Here is a 17,619-nt window from a genome sequence, read left to right as displayed (position 1 = left end):
TGGGAGCTCAGCTTAAAGCCATGTTACGTTGTCAGCCACAATCCTACGTGTATGTCACATGCTAAGGTGATTTCTGCATTTCCATACTTTCTGTGAAGGTAGCAGCTTAGCAAGACTTTGCCCCCCAAAGGTGGAGGTACATTTGTCTTTTGCAGTACTGTTGTCATAATAGAGATTGTCATCAAGATCTCTCATGTGAAGTTAAGTAGTGCGCCAGGATCCTCCAAAGTCACGTCTCATAGTATTTAGAAGTGGTCTGTGACATGCTTGAGGCTGAAATAGTTTGGGCTATGGTCAGCTTCCAGTTGCACATCTGTTAAGCAAGAAAATGTGATTGCACAAGAAAGGAATGGTAATGATCTATATTTTTCTCTTTGTGCTAATAAACACCAAATTTTGATTTATAAAGGTATAGAGCTTATTGGCACATCATATTCACACAGGCCAAATAAACTTATTCTTTTGCAACCTGATCATTAGGCATAAGATGACTTCAACTATGTTTTATTATATAAAAATTTTAAACCTATTAAGTGGGAAGATTATAATGAACTCCCATGTGTCTGTCAACTGGCTTCAGTGATGATTAACCCAAGACCAGTCTTTCATTTATACCCCATCCACTTCTCCTCAGCCTAATTTGAAGTAAATCTCAGATATTTTATCATTTCATCCTTAAATATTTCAGGATGCATCTTTAAAATATTTAAACACTTTTAACATAGCCTTGTATAACATTGCTTCTCTAACATTATTAAATCAACTTTTGGATGTTTAAATTCTCAATTATCTCAAAGATTTTGTCTTTCCTCCTCTTTCCCCTCTTCCTCTTCCTTCCTCCTTCTTTCTCTCCTTCTCTCCCCTACTTAATTAGAATCTGAATAAAATCTAAATATTGAATTTATTTGTTGTCTTTTAAATGTGCTTCAATCTATATTTCCTTCCTTTATTTTTTCTTTCAAAGTTTACTGCTTAAAGAAATTGTTTTAGAAGGAGTTTTACAGAGTTCTCACATTCTGGATTCTGTTGATTAGATCCCTGTGGCATACTTAACACATTCTATGATTTATATTTTATGTAAATCAGTAGTTGATCTACTGGCTTGATTAGGCTCAGGTTCAAGCATCTTTGATAGGATTATTTCATAAGTAGCTGCATATACCTTTCCATAAAAGACACATTATATTTCTTTTTTATAATGTTAACAACTGATGTTCAATATGACCAATTTTTTATGCCATATCCCCATTCATTTGGATTATCTGAAGTTCTGTTTATAGTGTACTTCTCAAGGTGAGAAAACAAGAATATTTGATTTTTGTATGTTTAAAGAACTTTGTACATCAGAAAAACATGGGCGCCTGGGTGGCTCAGTCGTTTAAGTGTCCAACTTCAGCTCAGGTCGTGATCTCACAGTTTGTGAGTTCGAGCCCCACATCGGGCTCTGTGCTGACAGCTTAGAGCCTGGAGCCTGCTTCAGATTCTGTGTCTCCCTCTCTCTCTGCTCCTCTCTTGCTCATGCTCTCTGTCTCCTTAAAAAAAAAAATTAAAAAAAAAATCAGTATTGCACTAGTTTCAGGTGTACAATATAGTGATTCGGTAGTTGTATACATTTTACTTACATCATCCATTTCCCCCCACCCACCTCCCCTCTGGTAAATATCAATTTGTTTTCTGTAGTTAAGAGTCTGTTTTTTTCTTTGTTTTGTTTATTTCTTTGTTTCTTAAATTCCATATATGAGAGAAATCCTGTGGTATTTGTCTTTATCTCAGTTATTACACATAGTATTGTACCCTCTAGATCCATCCATGTTGTTGCAAATGGCAAGATTTAATTCTTTTTTATGGCTGAGTAATACTCCATTTATCTACCTCTTCTTTATCCATTCACCTAACAGTAGACACTTGGGTTGCTTCCATGATTTGGCTATTATAAATAGTGCCATAATAAACATAGGGGTGTATGTACATTTTTTGAAATGGTATATTTATATTCTTTGGGTAAATACCCAGTGGTGGAATTACTGGACCATATGTTCTATTTTTAAATTGAGTGATCTCTCTGTTTTCCACAGTGGATATATCACCTTCTACCAACCGTGTGCGAAGGTTCCTTTTTTCTACTTTCTTGCCAACACTTGTTATTTCTTGTGTTTTTATTTTAGCCTTTCTGAAAAATGAGGTGATGTCTAATTGTGACTTTTATTTGCATTTCCCTGATGATTAGTGATATTGAGCATCTTTTTATAAGCCTATTGGCTATCTGTATGTCTTCTTTGGAGAAATGTCTATTCAAGTCTTCTGCCCATTTTTAATCAGTGTGTGTGTGTGTGTGTGTGTGTGTGTGTGTGTGTGTGTGTGTGTTGAGTTGTATAAGTTCTTTATATATTTTGGATATCAACCCATTATTGGATACATCATTTACAAATGATTTCCTCTCATTTGGTAGGTTGTCTTTTGGTTGATGGTTTTCTTTGCTACGCAAAAGGTTGTTATTTTGGTGTAGTGCTAACAGTTTAATTTTACTTTTGTTTCCCTTGCCTCACGAGCCATATCTAGAAAAATGTTTCTATGGCTTATGTCAAAAAGTTTACTACCTGTATTTTCTTCTGGGAATTTTATGATTTCAGGTCTCAAATTTAGATCTTTAATCACATTTTGAGTTTATTTTCTGTGTACTGTAAGAAGGTGGTTCAATTTCATTCTTTTACATGTAGCTCTTCAGTTTTCCCATAATTTGTTGAAGAGACTTTTTCCAATTGTATATTCTTGCCTCCTTTGTCATAGATTAACTGACCATGCAAGTGTGGCTGTATTTCTGGGTTCTCGGTTCTGGTGATCTGTGTGTCTGTTTTTGTGCCTGTACCCCACTGTTTTGATTACTACAGCTTTGTAGTATAATGTTGAATTCTGGGATTGTGTTAGCTCAAGTTTTATCTTTTTCAAGGTTGCTTTGGCTATTCAGGGTCTCTGTAGTTCCCACAAATCTTTGGATTATTCCAGTTCTCTGAAAAAAGGTGTGTTTTTTTTTTCCTTTTTTCCTTATAAGTAACTTGGTCTTTTGTTCTGGATGTGAAATCATTAGCAGAATACTGCTGGTATTGATTTTTATGGATTAACTTTTCCAGGTATGCAATGTGTCTTCTGAAACAACACATTTCAATTTTTTTTTGTTTTAAATTTGAAGAAATTTTCCTTCATTTAAATATTTCCTTTTTCCCCCTGTTCAGATCCTTCTATTACATGCCTGTTAGATTTTCTTTGCCTAGCTTTTATAGCTGTAATTTTTTCTTGAATTACTTTTACTATTTTAAATATTTTTAATTAAAAAAAATTACTCCTTGTGCTTGTAGTTCTCAAAGTATTATCAGTTGTGTTTATGCATATTGTGTTCTTTCATTTCTAAAATAATTTTTCTGTTTTTTCTTACTTTTATAACCTTCTTTATTGGTTTTCTCAAAAAAAATTTTTTTTTAATGTTTGTTTATTTTTGAGAGAGAGACACAGAGCACAAGCAGGGGAGGGGCAGAGACTGAGAGGGAGACACAATCTGAAACAGTCTCCAGGCTCTGAGCTATCAGCACAGAGCCCAATGTCTGGGCTTACTCTTGGGAACAGTGAGATCATGACTTGAGCCAAAGTTGCATGCTTAACCAACTGAACCACCCAGGCACCCTGTGGTTTTTCTAATTGTAACTTGCATTACTCTTTCATAGCTTATATCATTATCTTAAATTGTAGCTCTTTTGAAATACTACCTTTTTTATTTTTTAAATTTTTATTTATTTTTAAGTTACTTTTTAAAATCTGTTTTGTGGGGTTTTATGTCATGTTTTTACTTTCTAGGGAGATATTTTTGTTTTTGAAAATTTGCATATGGGAGCTGTATTTTTCTACTCACTTTTCCACAAAATTAGTTTGTAAGAACATCGATTTTTTGCAGTCATTGTGAGCTGAAGTATGTAGTTGCTGATCTCAAATGACTGTGTTTTTAAGTGAGTGCCTTTGTTTTTGGGTTCTCCTGTTCTCAAGTCATTTATATATCTTATTGCTTCCTTCTATTTCTTCTCATACAAAAGTTGAAAGTAGGAGGGTCTTGTAGCTGTTTATATTTGGGGATGAAAATATCTTATCAACTATTTTTGATTATTGGCTGTTTCTGGGATTTTGATTTTGGTATTTAGTTACTGTCTAGTTTTAAGTGGTATTCCCTTGAACTAGTCTTGGAGGACAGCTCATCCTAAAGATTAAGGTGCTGGTAGGAAGGAAAGGAGAAGCAGAAATTATGTTAAATTCTATTGCTCTATCAAGTATTTGTCTTTCTGTTTGGCACAAGCCAGTTTGTTGAAATTGGTTTGGTGGTTCCATGTAGATAGTAATGAACAGTGTCAATTGTGATGAGTTACTTAAAGAAAATTTATCCTTAGATCAGTAGATTCTAGAAAGCCTTTGTTCTTAAATAGGTAGCTTCATTTTTTTTCCTTTGACCTCTGTGTCTCAGTATATTTTGCTTATTTAACTTGGAGAATTTCTGAGAACCAATGAACATAATTGGGTTTTGATTCATACATGCATTCTGTGCACAATGGGGACTAACCCTGATGGTAAAATGGGATTGTTTTCATGGCTTTGGAAACTTGGCTTTGGGTACTAAAATAAAAAGTATCCTTACACTCTGGGCCGGAGGGAAATGTGGCCCAACTCCTTGTATATTAGAGCATTCTTTAGAGAGGAGTTAAGAGACTGTATGATACATTATAAAAGCTCATTTCTCCAGGCAGTCCCAGTGGGTTTTGACTTTTGCTGTGAGAACTAGTTCCTCAGTTTTAAGATTCAGCTCATAGTTGCCTTTAGTGAATTAAGCAGGGGCCCCTGATATTGGAAGGTTTCTATCAGTCTAAGAGTATGACACTGGTAAGGACAGTGGAAACTTGTAAGATATCATATACTTCTCTGGATAAGGAAGAACTTAAGGAAAATAGTGTGAGGAAGCAGAGACGCTCAGGACATTGAGTGACCAAGGAAAGAGGGTTTCAGTATAATCACTGAAACTCTGGGAGGAACTTTTGGAACCAAACCTATCAACTAACAATAGCTTGTGGAAGCCACTGATACCAAGAAGTGTCAGAAACAATTGTTGGGCTAAGGAAAGATCTTAAGTCCTAAGGTATAATAAAGTTCCCATATTTGGGGTTCTCTATAAGAAAAGTGGAGTTAGTCTTGTTTTTGTGTGTCATCTTGGGAAAAGATCCGATTTTCTTATCTCTTTGAGCTTTATAGCAAGAGTCAAAAGCTGATGTCCAGTAAGCAAAGAACCCATGGTATTACTGCATTTTATTTTTACATGAAGATGGTTTTAAACATCACAAGTATTTGCCTAAGTTTCCAGATTTCTAGTCTGTTTTGAAAAACAAGCAGATTTCTTTTGTGCTACTGTCATTTGGCAGCTATTCCTTTCATATAGGCCCTATCCTTTGTGGTGTACTATAGTCCCTACATCTTTGAATTTTACCACACTCAACTGACTCAAACCATTGACATGACCTGGTTCATTAGATCATTAGATCCATGTTAGATCATTAGGGCCATTTGTGATTCCAACCTGTGTCTTGCAAGAGAAAGAGAAAAATTATATTTTGAATGCTTGGATTGAGTTTGCCATCCAGAAACTCTGGAGTTCTAGAGATCTCAGACTCACAGATTATAGTAGAAGGCATAGTCCAGGGAAAATGATCGTAGGCTGAAAAAGAAGTGAAGAAGAGTCAGAGCAGAATGTCATTGGACATAAGCCTAAGAGAGACAAGAGTGAGGATGGAAAGCGCCTGAGAAATGTGAGGCACTTGAATACAGCCCCCATTCATTCTTTTAAGGAGCTTGAGTTGGAGACAGTTCCAACATTCTCTTCTCTACCTCAAAAATAGAGGTAAATATGATAAATTATTTCTGAATGTTAATACATAGTTCAACATAATAACCCTTTCAGATAGAAATGTTTTTAAAATAAAAATTGTGGTAAAAAAAACCCATAACATAAAATATGTCTTCTTAATCGTTTTTAAGTATATAGTTCAGGAGTGATAAGTATATTCATATTGTCTAACAGGTACGTAGAACTTTATCTCATGAAACTAAAACTCTATTCCCATTGAACGACATCTCACTTTTCTTTCCCCAGTCCCAGACAATGACCATTCTAATACTTTACAATTCTATAAAGTAATTTGACTACTTTATGTACCTCATATAAGTGGCATCACACAGTATTTGTCTATTTGTAACTACTTTATTTCACTTAGCATAATGTTCCATAGCTTTATCCTTGTTGTGACATGTGACAGGATTTCCTTTTTTAGGTTGGATGATAATCTATTGTTTATATCTATTATGTTTTCTTCATCTGTTTATCCATTGATGGACTTTTGGTTTGCTTCTATCTCATGGTTATTATGAATAATGCTGCAGTGAACATGGGTACACAAATACCTCCTTGAGATCTTGCTTTCAATTCATCTGGGTTTATATCCAGAAGTGGGATTGCTGGGTTATATGGTAATTCTATTTTAAATTTGTTGAGGAAACTCCCTACTGTTGGTGATGAAACTGCATGGTGGCTGCACCATTTTATATTCCCACCAACAGTGCAGAAGAGATACGATTTCTCCATATCTTTGTTCATATTTGTTCTTTATTTAATTTTTGGATAGTGGCCATCCTAATAAAGGGGAGGTGATATCTCATTGTGGTTGTGATTTGCGTTTCTCTAATGATTAGTGACCTTGAGTATATTTTCATAGGCTTGCTATTTGTATATGTCTCATATATTTGCCATTTTTATATGTTGGCCACTTGTATATCTTCTTGGAGTATTCAAGTCTTTTCCCATTTTTTAAAAATTTATTTATTTGACAGAAAGAGCTGGGGAAGAGTAGAGACAGGGAGAAAGAGAGGGAGAGGGAGGGAGAGAGAGAGAGAAAGAATATATCCCAAGCAGGCCCCACACTGTCAGTGCAGAGCCCGAAGCGGGGCTCAAACTCATGAAACATGAATTCATGACCTGAGCCAAAATTTAGAGTCAGATGCTTAATCGATGGAGCCACCCAGGCACTACATCCTTTGCCCATTTTTAAATTGGGTTAATTGTTTTGGGTTGCTGAGTTGTTAAAAGTTCCTTACAGATCTGAATATTAACCTTTTATCAGATAAAGACCTATAGAACAATGGAATAGAATACAGAGCTCAGAAATAACTTCCTGTATCTGGTCAGATGATCTTTGACAACAGTGCCAAGATCACACAGTGGAGAAACAATAGTCTTTGACAAATGGTGTCAGGAAAACTAGATATCCACGTGCAAAAGAATGAACCTGGACCTTTACACCATATACAAAAATTAACTAAAAGTGGATTAAAGGCCTTAAGTGTGAAGACTAAAATTATAAAAATCCTAGAAGAAAATATGGGGGGAAATCTTCAAGACATTGGATTTGGCAATGCCTTCTTGGATATGACCTCTTAAAGCACAGGCAACAAAAGCAAAAGTAGGCCAATGAAACTACATCAAACTTAAAAATTTCACATCAAAGGAAACAATGAAGGGTGAAAAGGCAACATACAGAATGGGAGAAAGTATTTACGGGCAGCTGTATTTTTAATTTAGTATAGGATGATCTATTAGTGCCAAAAAAAAGTGTCTACTGGCTGTTGAAATTATAGGTGTTAAGAAGACCATGTTTTTTAAGCCGAATACCTTTCCAGAATTGTTAAAAATGCTTATTTTGGGGGCGCCTGGATGGCTCAGTTGGTTAAGCATCCGACTTCAGCTCAGATCATGGTCTCACAGTCTGCGAGTTCGAGCCCCATGTCAGGCTCTGTGCTGACAGCTCAGAGCCTGGAGCCTGCTTCTGATTCTGTGTCTCCCTCTCTCTCTGCCCCTCTCCTGCTCATGCTCTGTCTCTCTCTGTCTCAAAAAGAAATAAAAACATTAAAAAAATTTAAAAATACTTACTTTATTTCAAGGTATATGTTGGAAAACTGGTAAATTCATCTGCATGGGGGAAACTTTGATGATCTCCCTTTTAATTGTTATAAGATGCTGTAAGATACTACTTTGTTCTCCCACCTTCCAAAGGTACAGCATTTCCTCTTCCAAGCACCCTTAAATGAATGATAATAATGATGATAACAATAATGGCTGATACTCTGTCAAACTCTTTATATTTTTCAGGTATTTAATCTATAAAACAAACAAATTTATAGGTGCTCTTCATTTCACCTCATTTTATAGACGCCCCATAAATCAAAATTACCAACTGTATCTACGTGCTATGATGTCTGAATTACCCTAAAAAGACTATGGTTTCATTGCTTTAACTTTCTCTTCCTCCAAGTGACATACTTGATTAATTTAAAACATAGCCTTGGTTAGTTACAGAGTCTATCTCAGTAGAATAGCCAAAGTAACCAAAGAAGTGCCGAAGAATAAATAAAGGGCAAAGACATGGAAAGTGAAAAGCTCTAAAGACAAAGTTAATATTGTTCACAGTTAAGCTAGAGCCAACACTTCTGATGATAGTTAACAGAGGGTCTTTCTCCCTGGCTCCAAACCAGAAATCAGGGTTTTGTTTTTGCTTTTTTTGTTCCAGGCCTGCAGAGTGTGTAGATGTGTTCTCTGGAGAAAAACAACTAGGAAACTGAGCAGAATATGAATGTAACGTAAAAGAAAAAATGTCCAATTACATTAAATAAAATGCTCTAAGTGAATATATTTTTGATGAAAGTATTTTAGACCATTTCAATGAAATCTGTTCTTTATGGTTTGTATGCATCCAAGACCATTATTAATTTAGGTGGAAAACACTATTAGTATGAGTCATTAATCATTGCTTACAACAGAAACTGGGCAATTAAAATCACTTTAATCCAAAAATGGTTTTAAGACACCTGTTGGACAAAGCATATATCTTCATGAATTTTGAATCTATGAGTTTCTGGGCAATAATGGTTCTCACCCAGTCATCATGGAGCTCCTATTGAGGTCATTTTCATTGCTCTTGGAATGATTAGCACGTATTAAATAACTCCTGAAATACTGGCAGGTAATATGATTCAAAATTATACTCCTTAATTTTCACAAGAAAAGAAATCATTACTGTTCTTGGAAGGAAAATATAAGAATCATTGGTTTATTACTGTGTATATAAATGTTTTATCGGAGACATTTCTTCTAATATTCTGCAAGATCAAATTATGTATGAACTTTGTTGTCAAGCATAGGAAAATGTCTAGTGGGCATAAAACATTTAGCAAGCAAATATAAATCATTAAAATAATAATTTTTACTTTGCTCAAACAAAGTTGAAATAAGCATTCGAGAATCCATAAAGCTAAAAAAGGAAACATGTAACATAATGACTGAACTCACAGTACATACAAACACAGGAAACTAAGGCTCCGGGAGTTTACATAACCAATATGGCAATACAGAGAAAGCAGCAGAGCTAGGAGTGAAAGATGGGGTCTTTGGAGTTGATTTTTTAAAAGTCTTAATAAATACAAGAATTCCTCTGAAAAGGAATGGAGGTCCTCTGATGAATGGAGGTCAGGTTAATAATAGTAGAAAATAATGACAATGATACCTGGTACAAATTTTGATAATTATTATTAGATAATGATGATTGCTGAGTACGTACAACATGTCAGTATATACTGAATTACTTGGACTTTGATATTTGATTCACTAGAAACAGTATAAATAGGAATTATTTTTTAAAAATTTTACAGATGAAGTAACCAAGGCTTACTTAAGACATTTGACCAAGGTCAGAAAGAGTTCATGCTAGGGCAAAGCTGGGTAATTAGGCATCTGATTTCCAGAGTCTGGGATTTTCAATGCTGTGTTGTATCATTAAATCATAGTTACCATAAATAAGCAAAAGTTGAAGGAGTAAGGGAATGGAAATCATTTTACTTGATATTGTCCAAATTCTGTATCTTACTAGCAATTAGAACCTCTTAAAAAAAAACAACAACAACAACAAAAACAACCCTTCAACTGATAATTTGCTTGAGTATGGTGCTGACCTGAATTTTATAGATGCAGAGACGAGAGCAACAGAATGGAGTTATAGATGCTTCACACCAAACAGCATTCAGCATCTCCTGATGGTTACCCAAAGTCTAATGATTGTTACCCAAGTAGACTTATTTTAAAAGAGTATCTGCTTGTGTTGCTGGGTGGCTTAGTCAGTACAACTTCTGACTTTGGCTCAGGTAATGATCTCACGGTTTGTGAGTTTGAGCCTTACATCCAGTTCTGTGCTAATAGCATGGTGACTGCTTGGAATTTTCTCTCTCTGTCCTTCTTTCTTTGCCCCTCTCCTGCTCACTCTCTCTGTCTCTCTGTCTCTCTCTCTCTCTCTAAAAATAAAAAGTATCTGCTTAAGTAATTAAACTCTTTATTAAATTTCTAAAACACAGCAAAATTTGCCATTGATTATGGTGTTTGAATACTGGCCAGCTACTTGCTGAAACAAGTTTTAAAGTAGAAGTTGCATGCCTCATTTCTACTCTAGTTACCACCACTTACTAGTTCTATATAGTCAGGTAAGTCATGCAGGCTTTTGTAGTGTCTATCATTTTAGTATGGGGCAATCACAAGACCATTATAATATCTTGCAGGTTTTTAAAGATAAGTATCAAATGAGAAAAGGTATGTAAAAACACTTTGCAAGAGCATTAAACTTGAGACATTATTATGTCACTGACTTAACACTGTTGGAATATGTAGTTAGGTGGTTTGTTCAGTTACACATTTGTAAGACAGCTGGTAGGAACAAAGGGTGCCATTTGGACCAAGGAATAGAACAAAGCTAATTGGCTACACAGGGGCTCAACCCATGTCCTTAGCCTCATTAGCTCTGCTCTACTAACTAAACTCAACGTACCTTTTATGAGTCTTTCAACTGGACATTGGTGATACAAAAATGAATGAACCAAGGTCTCTGGCAGTCAAGCCCATAAAGGCTTAGGGTAAAGAGTAAATTAATTGTTAATATACCTTATACTAAGCTACTACCACCACAGAGGCTTATAAATTGCTAAGAGGGCACAGAGAAGAGAGCCAGCAATACTGACTAGGGAAGTGTGACATTCTCCTCTTGTTCCTGAATTTGTTGAACCTCACACTTCCACATCTTTTTCTTTTAAGTTGTATTTTATTTCTAGATAGGTAACATACGGTGTTACATTAGTTTCAGGTGTACAATATGCTGATTCAACAATTCCATACATCAGCTGGTGCACATGATGACAAGTGCACTCCTTAATCCCCATCACCTGTTTCACCCATCCTCCAACCACCTCCCCTCTGGTAACCATCATTTTGTTCTGTATACTTAAGAGTCTTTATCTTGGTTTGTTTCTTTTTGCCTTTGCTCATTTGTTTCTTAAATTCCACAAGTGAAATCATATGATACTTGTCTTTCTCTGATTTATTTCATTTAGGACTATACTCTTTAGCTCCATCATGTCATTGCAAACAGTAAGATTTCAATCTTTTATGGCTGAATAATAACCTATTGTATGTGTGTGTAGAGCACATCTTTATCCATTTGTCAATCACTGGATACTTCGGTTGCTTCCATATCTTGGCTCTTGTAAATAATGCTGCTATAAACCTAGGGGTGCATGTACTCTTTTGAACTAGTAAAAGTTTTACATCTTAAGAGACTATAGTGTACTTAAATCCACAAGTTGAAGAACAGTCAATCTAATTTCTCTTTGGAAATTCTAACAGTATATTTCTTCCTTTTTTTTTTTTAACGAACATTATTTCATGGGTGAAAAATTCTAGAATAGCATAGCTGTGTGTTTGTGCTTTAGGGGTTCTTAGGTAGTTTCATTCAACATGTAAGCAGGAGCTGGAGTCCTCTCAAAGCTTGAATGTGGGTAGAAGGTCAGCTTCTAAAATGGCTTTTTCACATGACTGTTGGTAGGGAGTCTCAGTTCCTTTCTGGCAATGGGGAGGGGACTTTAGGTACTAGTCCTACGGGCTTCCTTCTAGGCTGCTTGAGTGTCCTCAGGACATGGCAGCGAATTTTACTCAGAGTGAGCAAACCAAGAGAGAGTGGGCAAAAAGAAAGCTGCAGTACTTGTATGACCTGGTCTCCAAAGTTACACAGTGTTACTTCATTTCAAAGGTACAATTTTTACATGACTTCTAATTTAATGGAAAACTTCAAGAATAGAACTTAGTGTGTGCTTTACTATCCTTAAATGAACATTTTGCAAATCTTTCCAGTCTGTGTGATGGCTTATTCCCAACTATTTGTTTGCCTATACATTATTCAGTTATACAAAGCTAGAAACAATAATTTTGATGTAAACATGTTTTTGTCTTGACTATGTTGATTATTTTAACGTTAATCCAATTCACCAATTCATCTAAATGGAAACAGGGAACCAATGACTATTGAGTGTTTTTTTTTAATAGGTCCAGTGATTGGTTACCATCTCCCTAAAATAAAGAGCAAGGTTTTCTAGAAAACAGAAAATGGAATTCAATACATAAAAGGTTGATTCCTGCTTTTTCAAGAATTCTCTGTTGCTTAAAGCCAAATGAACAGGCAGTAACAGAATTCTACAAGAACAGGCCTTTAACTTGATCTTTTTGGTTTAGTTAGGCTTTATTACCAATAAAAAAATGACCAGTGACCCAGAATGGTTCTTCTCCCACCTGAACCATAAATGAGACAAATGATCTGGCCCACCTTATGTCTTGGGACATGGGAGATGAATGGTACCCCAGAGGTTTTCTCCTCCTGAAATTACTGTTGAAAGATTTAAAGCAGAAATTATCTTACAGTTTCAATCAATCCATCTGTGAGTAAGTTTTGGGGCATGTACGTATCTCTAGAGGTGTTAAGTATATAAATGGAAATCGCTCATTTCCTATCCTGTGTTTTATGTTACTAATTCAAGAATTTGATAAGTTCTTGCAAAAGTGGAATGTGTCTTACTGATAAGAATGTGTAGAACTCTAACAGATTGCAGTATTCATATGATGGTGATTATATATTATTCAAATCAAGTATTTAGATGAAAACTAGCCATCAAGAGCCAAGGAAATACTGTTACAGATTTTGATGTCCCTGTAGGTCAATAAAGTTGTAAAGCTCTGTCATTCTCTCCAGTAGTGACATACTTTATTAGCATCTGGTGTCCCTCAGATACATGATTCCTGCCACTCTCAGAGATGTAAATAGTTTCCATTTTGAAATACATAACCACGATCCTGATGATTACAGCTAAGCAGTGCATCTATCAGAACACACACACTAACTTTGGAATGTTCTTGAAAGATATATTCTTAAAAACAGCCTGATGATCACCATCCCTGTTGTTGTTTCCTCTGCGAGATTATTTGAATTAGAGCAATACTTGGACTCCTCTTTCATCCCAGTACATACAACACATTCTGACAACCGCACAGGAATAGGATCACCTTACCTGTATTTGCTTCTATAGGTTAGGTTTTAACATTTAATCCACTGACATTATACCCTACTTGACTGAGGTCTCCTCTACATTGCACTATTCTGGGTGCTGGGGCTCTCCACTGAGCATAGCTTCAGCACTTTGTTCTGGGTATTGTACACCCAAAAAAGAAGAAAAAGCCTCTATAAGTAGGTGTTCTTTCCTCTGTGTATTAAAGGACATTCTTCAAAACAGTATATTGGCTAGCCTGAATTCTTCTATCTAAAAAAGTCAAGTTTTGCCCTACCTACTTTGAGATCTGACAGTTTTCCTTTGCTCCTCTTGTGTGCTTACAGCCAGGGGCAGCAAAGCTTTGTCCTGCCTACCACTCTGGAGCTGTTGAAGGCAGGGATCACGCTGCCCTAGTGTTTGCCCCCCTGATGCAGCTCATTAGACCTCGAGCAGATGCTCAAGTCCATTAACAGTCACTTGAGCAGCCGGTTGAGGAAGCTGTGTGGCTGTGAGCTAAAGGTGGGGCTGAGAGCCAGGAGTGGGGAGGGCTCAGCTCCTGGCACCTGACACATACATTGTGTTGAATTGGGGGCAGTTATTTTTAATTGTAGAGGTGTTATTGGTTGTCACCTGTAGTGGGTGGAATGGGTTTGGCACAGGTTTTGCCAAAAATGATCTGTCAGGCTTAGCTGTTGGGTTTGCTGTCAATGAGGGAATATTACATGTTCAGGTAAGGTAGAGTCCATTCTAAAGTTGGTCAGACCCATGTATCCTTATGTGTACTGAAAAATGCCACACAAATCTATACGTTCTACTGTCTAATCTGTTAATCATTGACTATTCTTTCGTCCTGGAAACACCCATCTATTTTCTAAAATGTGAGGGAAAGTAGATAGAAGAAAGATAACAGACCAGATGCAGCCTCAAATCTATAAATTATTCCAGGACTTGAGCTCCTTGAAGGCTCTATTTTAAGAGCCAGTACTTTTTTTTTGTTTGTTTCAACAGGAGGGTTAGAGGATAGAAAATGCTTTATTGATGGAAAGTGGGAGCTGTTACTCCCTCCACCTCCTCGACTCAGCAAAACTAAAAAAGAAAGCAAGCCTGTCCAATTCCCAGCCAGATCTTTAGAACATTAACATTAAATGGAAAGTCGGTCTAAGTGAGAAGCAAAACCTTTGTATTACTCTAAGTTTCCACCATTTCCCACTTTGATTTGTGTACGTGTCTTTAATTCAGATTTTTAAAGAATCACCTTCAAATGGCTTTCCACACATTAAGAAGAAGAAAAGCATCTGGGATGGGATCCCAGCATCTATTCCCTTTAAATACGGGGTCCGGTCAGCTGCCTCTCAGTGGCTATTTGGGAATTAGACTGTGTGCAGTGTACTTTTCATGATTCCAAGCACAGCCAATTACATCTGAACCAGTAATTTTTGAATTATTCTCGTTATCAAAGAGGCTGCAAACACAGCTAGCTAGCAGAATTGGCCGCACAGTTGTCTCCTAGGTCATCTCTCCGTGATTTAAAAAAAAAAAAAAAAAAAAAAAAAAAAAAGGCTGAGGAAGCTCTGGCACCCAGGCGTTTTCCCCAGCGATGAAGCTGCGTCCCACAGTTAGTTGTCAGTGTGGTGGTGACGCCGGCCACCCCTGGCAGCGGCCACGGTGCTTTTCCGTGAGCAGGGGCTGTGGCTCAGCCTGGAGGAGCTGCTCTGTACAGCAGCAGGGGCGACAGCAGAGGGAGCCGAGGCGCTCTGGGCAGAGGAGGCTGGGGGATCGCAGTGTCTGTGCTGCATTCCCCAAAGCAGCCGTGGCCCGCGCTGTGTGAAGTTCCCTGCACGCACTCAGCCGCGATGCTCCTCACCCTCAATTGTTGATGAACCTTGGCGCTCGTCAACGCACGGGAGACAACCCGGTTTGCTTTCTTAGAGACAGGGATGAGAAATGAGCTGCCGAAGCAATTTGGCAATGAGGAGAGTGAAAGGCAGTTTCATGCCAGCAGCTAAGTTGTAAAATTGCTTTGGAGGCTGCTGCCTGGGGAGCACGATAGAATTGACAAGAACAGACACCGTTGCAGACCAAAGGCATGCCTGATTGCACTTGAGTCGGATCGCTGGGATGCAGCCTCCTCTCCTGCTCTATTTGTGGCTGAATAAAGGAAAGGAGACTAGAAACACGATTCCAAGTGGTATTCCTGAAGGGAAAACACATACACTCCAAAAGGAGGGGAGAAACAGCCCAGCTGGTGTGTACATTTTTTTTTTTAAAAGGAGAATCCCTCAGGTATGTTCTTTTCCCTGTATGCGCTGCCTCATCTGCATGTGATTTTGTTTCTGTATTTTCTTGTTGATTCTTTTTGTTTGCACTTTGAATCACAGCCATGAGGGTTCTCCTAGTGTAGTAGATAGATTTGTAAATGTTCAGCTCTTCTGTGTTAATATGGGTGGCTCTATGTAGGATCATGGACTTCTCAATCATTGCTTTATTTGAAATGCAGAATGATAAATGATTGCTTACTTTTCACTCAACTTTCAGGGGAATATCTGCTTAGGGACAAACAAGGCTGGGATAAAAGGCTGAGATGTTTCCTAATCCTGTGGGCTTTGGGGGGCAACAGTAGACCCAATCATAAAAGTTGAAGGCTTCTAGGAAGGGGTTAAAAGCCAAAATGCCATACACTAGCACTATGTTGCTCAAGTGTTTTTCCAGCTCAGCATTGGTCTGGAGCAAATTGAGCTTTACCAGTGGTTCTGCATTTCGACCTCTTGATCAGTCCTTCAAGACGAAGATCCTGCGGATTTGCTTTCAAGAGACGAATTGCTTAAATTGTATACTTGGTTCTGTTTTACAATTGTTCTGTGGTGCTGAAGGAGGCAGTCTAAAAAAATCCTTTTGCTTCAACAGCTCGAGTAAACCCTAACTTCTGCAATTACATCATCGATATACTTGTATAATAAAGAGAAAGGGCAACAATAGTAACGTTGGCTGCCTTTTAGTACCTTAGGCTGAAATGACAAAGCTTAAAGTCAATTTTCTTTATTAGGCTTAAAGGGAAAAAGGAAAGAGGTGGGTGGGTAACTCACATAAAAATGAGATTTTGCAAATACTCTGCATTTCTTTAAAAAGTAAGAATATAAGTTTATCTAATTTTTAAATTAATAGTAAATATAGTGCTTTTAAAAATCTTGCAGTCTTTTATACTTGAGTACATTATTTTCATAAAAGTGGGTACAACTGGTAATACATTAAAACATACATGTATTCAAATTCAATGAGCTTTACTGGAGGGGAGAAATAAGAGAATGGGAAAGTTTGGTACCTTTTTATATATATCAAAATAATTACAGATTTTTGACTTAATACAAAGAGTTAATGCCAAAGCTCTAGAAACTGACTTTATTGTTACTAGTATTTTCTTAAGATTTCAAACTCCAAATGGAGTAGAAATAAATGAGATTTAAACTGTAATTTATGCATACTATAAAGTAAATCACCATCCTGCTCTTTTAAAATTAAAACCTCTTTTTTGCCACATGTTAGCAATACAGAGCACTGATTTGGGCCATACAAAGAAAAAAATGGGTAAATCAGGTATTTCAAAATTTCACCCTTGATATCATTTCACAACGATATCAAAATATGGTAAATAATCACAAGCAGTTACTGGGCCAGAAGGGTGATTTGAAAGATGGGCATAAGTTGAGTTTGCATTCATTAGTATGGTATGGAAAAAATTGTGTATTTCTTTTATGTTGACATCTTGTATGAAAAAACATTATAACATCTGTAGATGAAACACAATAGCAATGACACTACAGTAATCTCACTGAATCCACTAAATGATTATTTTTCAAACTGATGAATGAACTGAGCTGAGATAATTTAAAAGAATATTCAAAACTCTCACATATAAAGTTACCAGTTCAGACCACAATGGAATTCTAAGTATAATTTCAGTCGAACTGTGAACTTGAATTTGAAAGTGAATAAACAGGTACAGGTTTATTTCCTAGCATTTGATTATTTGTTGTGAGGCTTCCACTACAGGGATTTGGAAAGTTCTTCTAGAAATTGTCATCACCATGTGCTCATCTGAAATATGAGATGAACATGTTAGATAAGCCTAGAAAATTC

At 36.7% G+C, this 17,619-nt stretch overlaps 1 protein-coding gene across 2 annotated transcripts in view; it reads left to right on the top strand.

The window, feature by feature from the left end:
• The window catches only part of UNC13C (unc-13 homolog C), a 675,102-nt gene that overhangs the window by 40,857 nt on the left and 616,626 nt on the right, over window positions 1-17,619 (top strand). The window contains exon 1 of one of the 2 annotated variants that reach the window (XM_019832393.3): window positions 15,120-15,768. The exons of the other annotated variant lie outside the window; for it this stretch is intronic. The gene's annotated coding sequence lies outside the window, so the exon portion shown is untranslated. Of the gene's footprint in view, window positions 1-15,119; window positions 15,769-17,619 lie in introns of those variants that run through there. 2 annotated transcript variants of the gene reach the window in all.

The sequence above is a fragment of the Felis catus genome, chromosome B3, assembly GCF_018350175.1.
Source record: "Felis catus isolate Fca126 chromosome B3, F.catus_Fca126_mat1.0, whole genome shotgun sequence".
Classification (NCBI taxonomy): domain Eukaryota; kingdom Metazoa; phylum Chordata; class Mammalia; order Carnivora; family Felidae; genus Felis; species Felis catus.
This window is presented reverse-complemented; position numbering and strand designations above follow the sequence as displayed.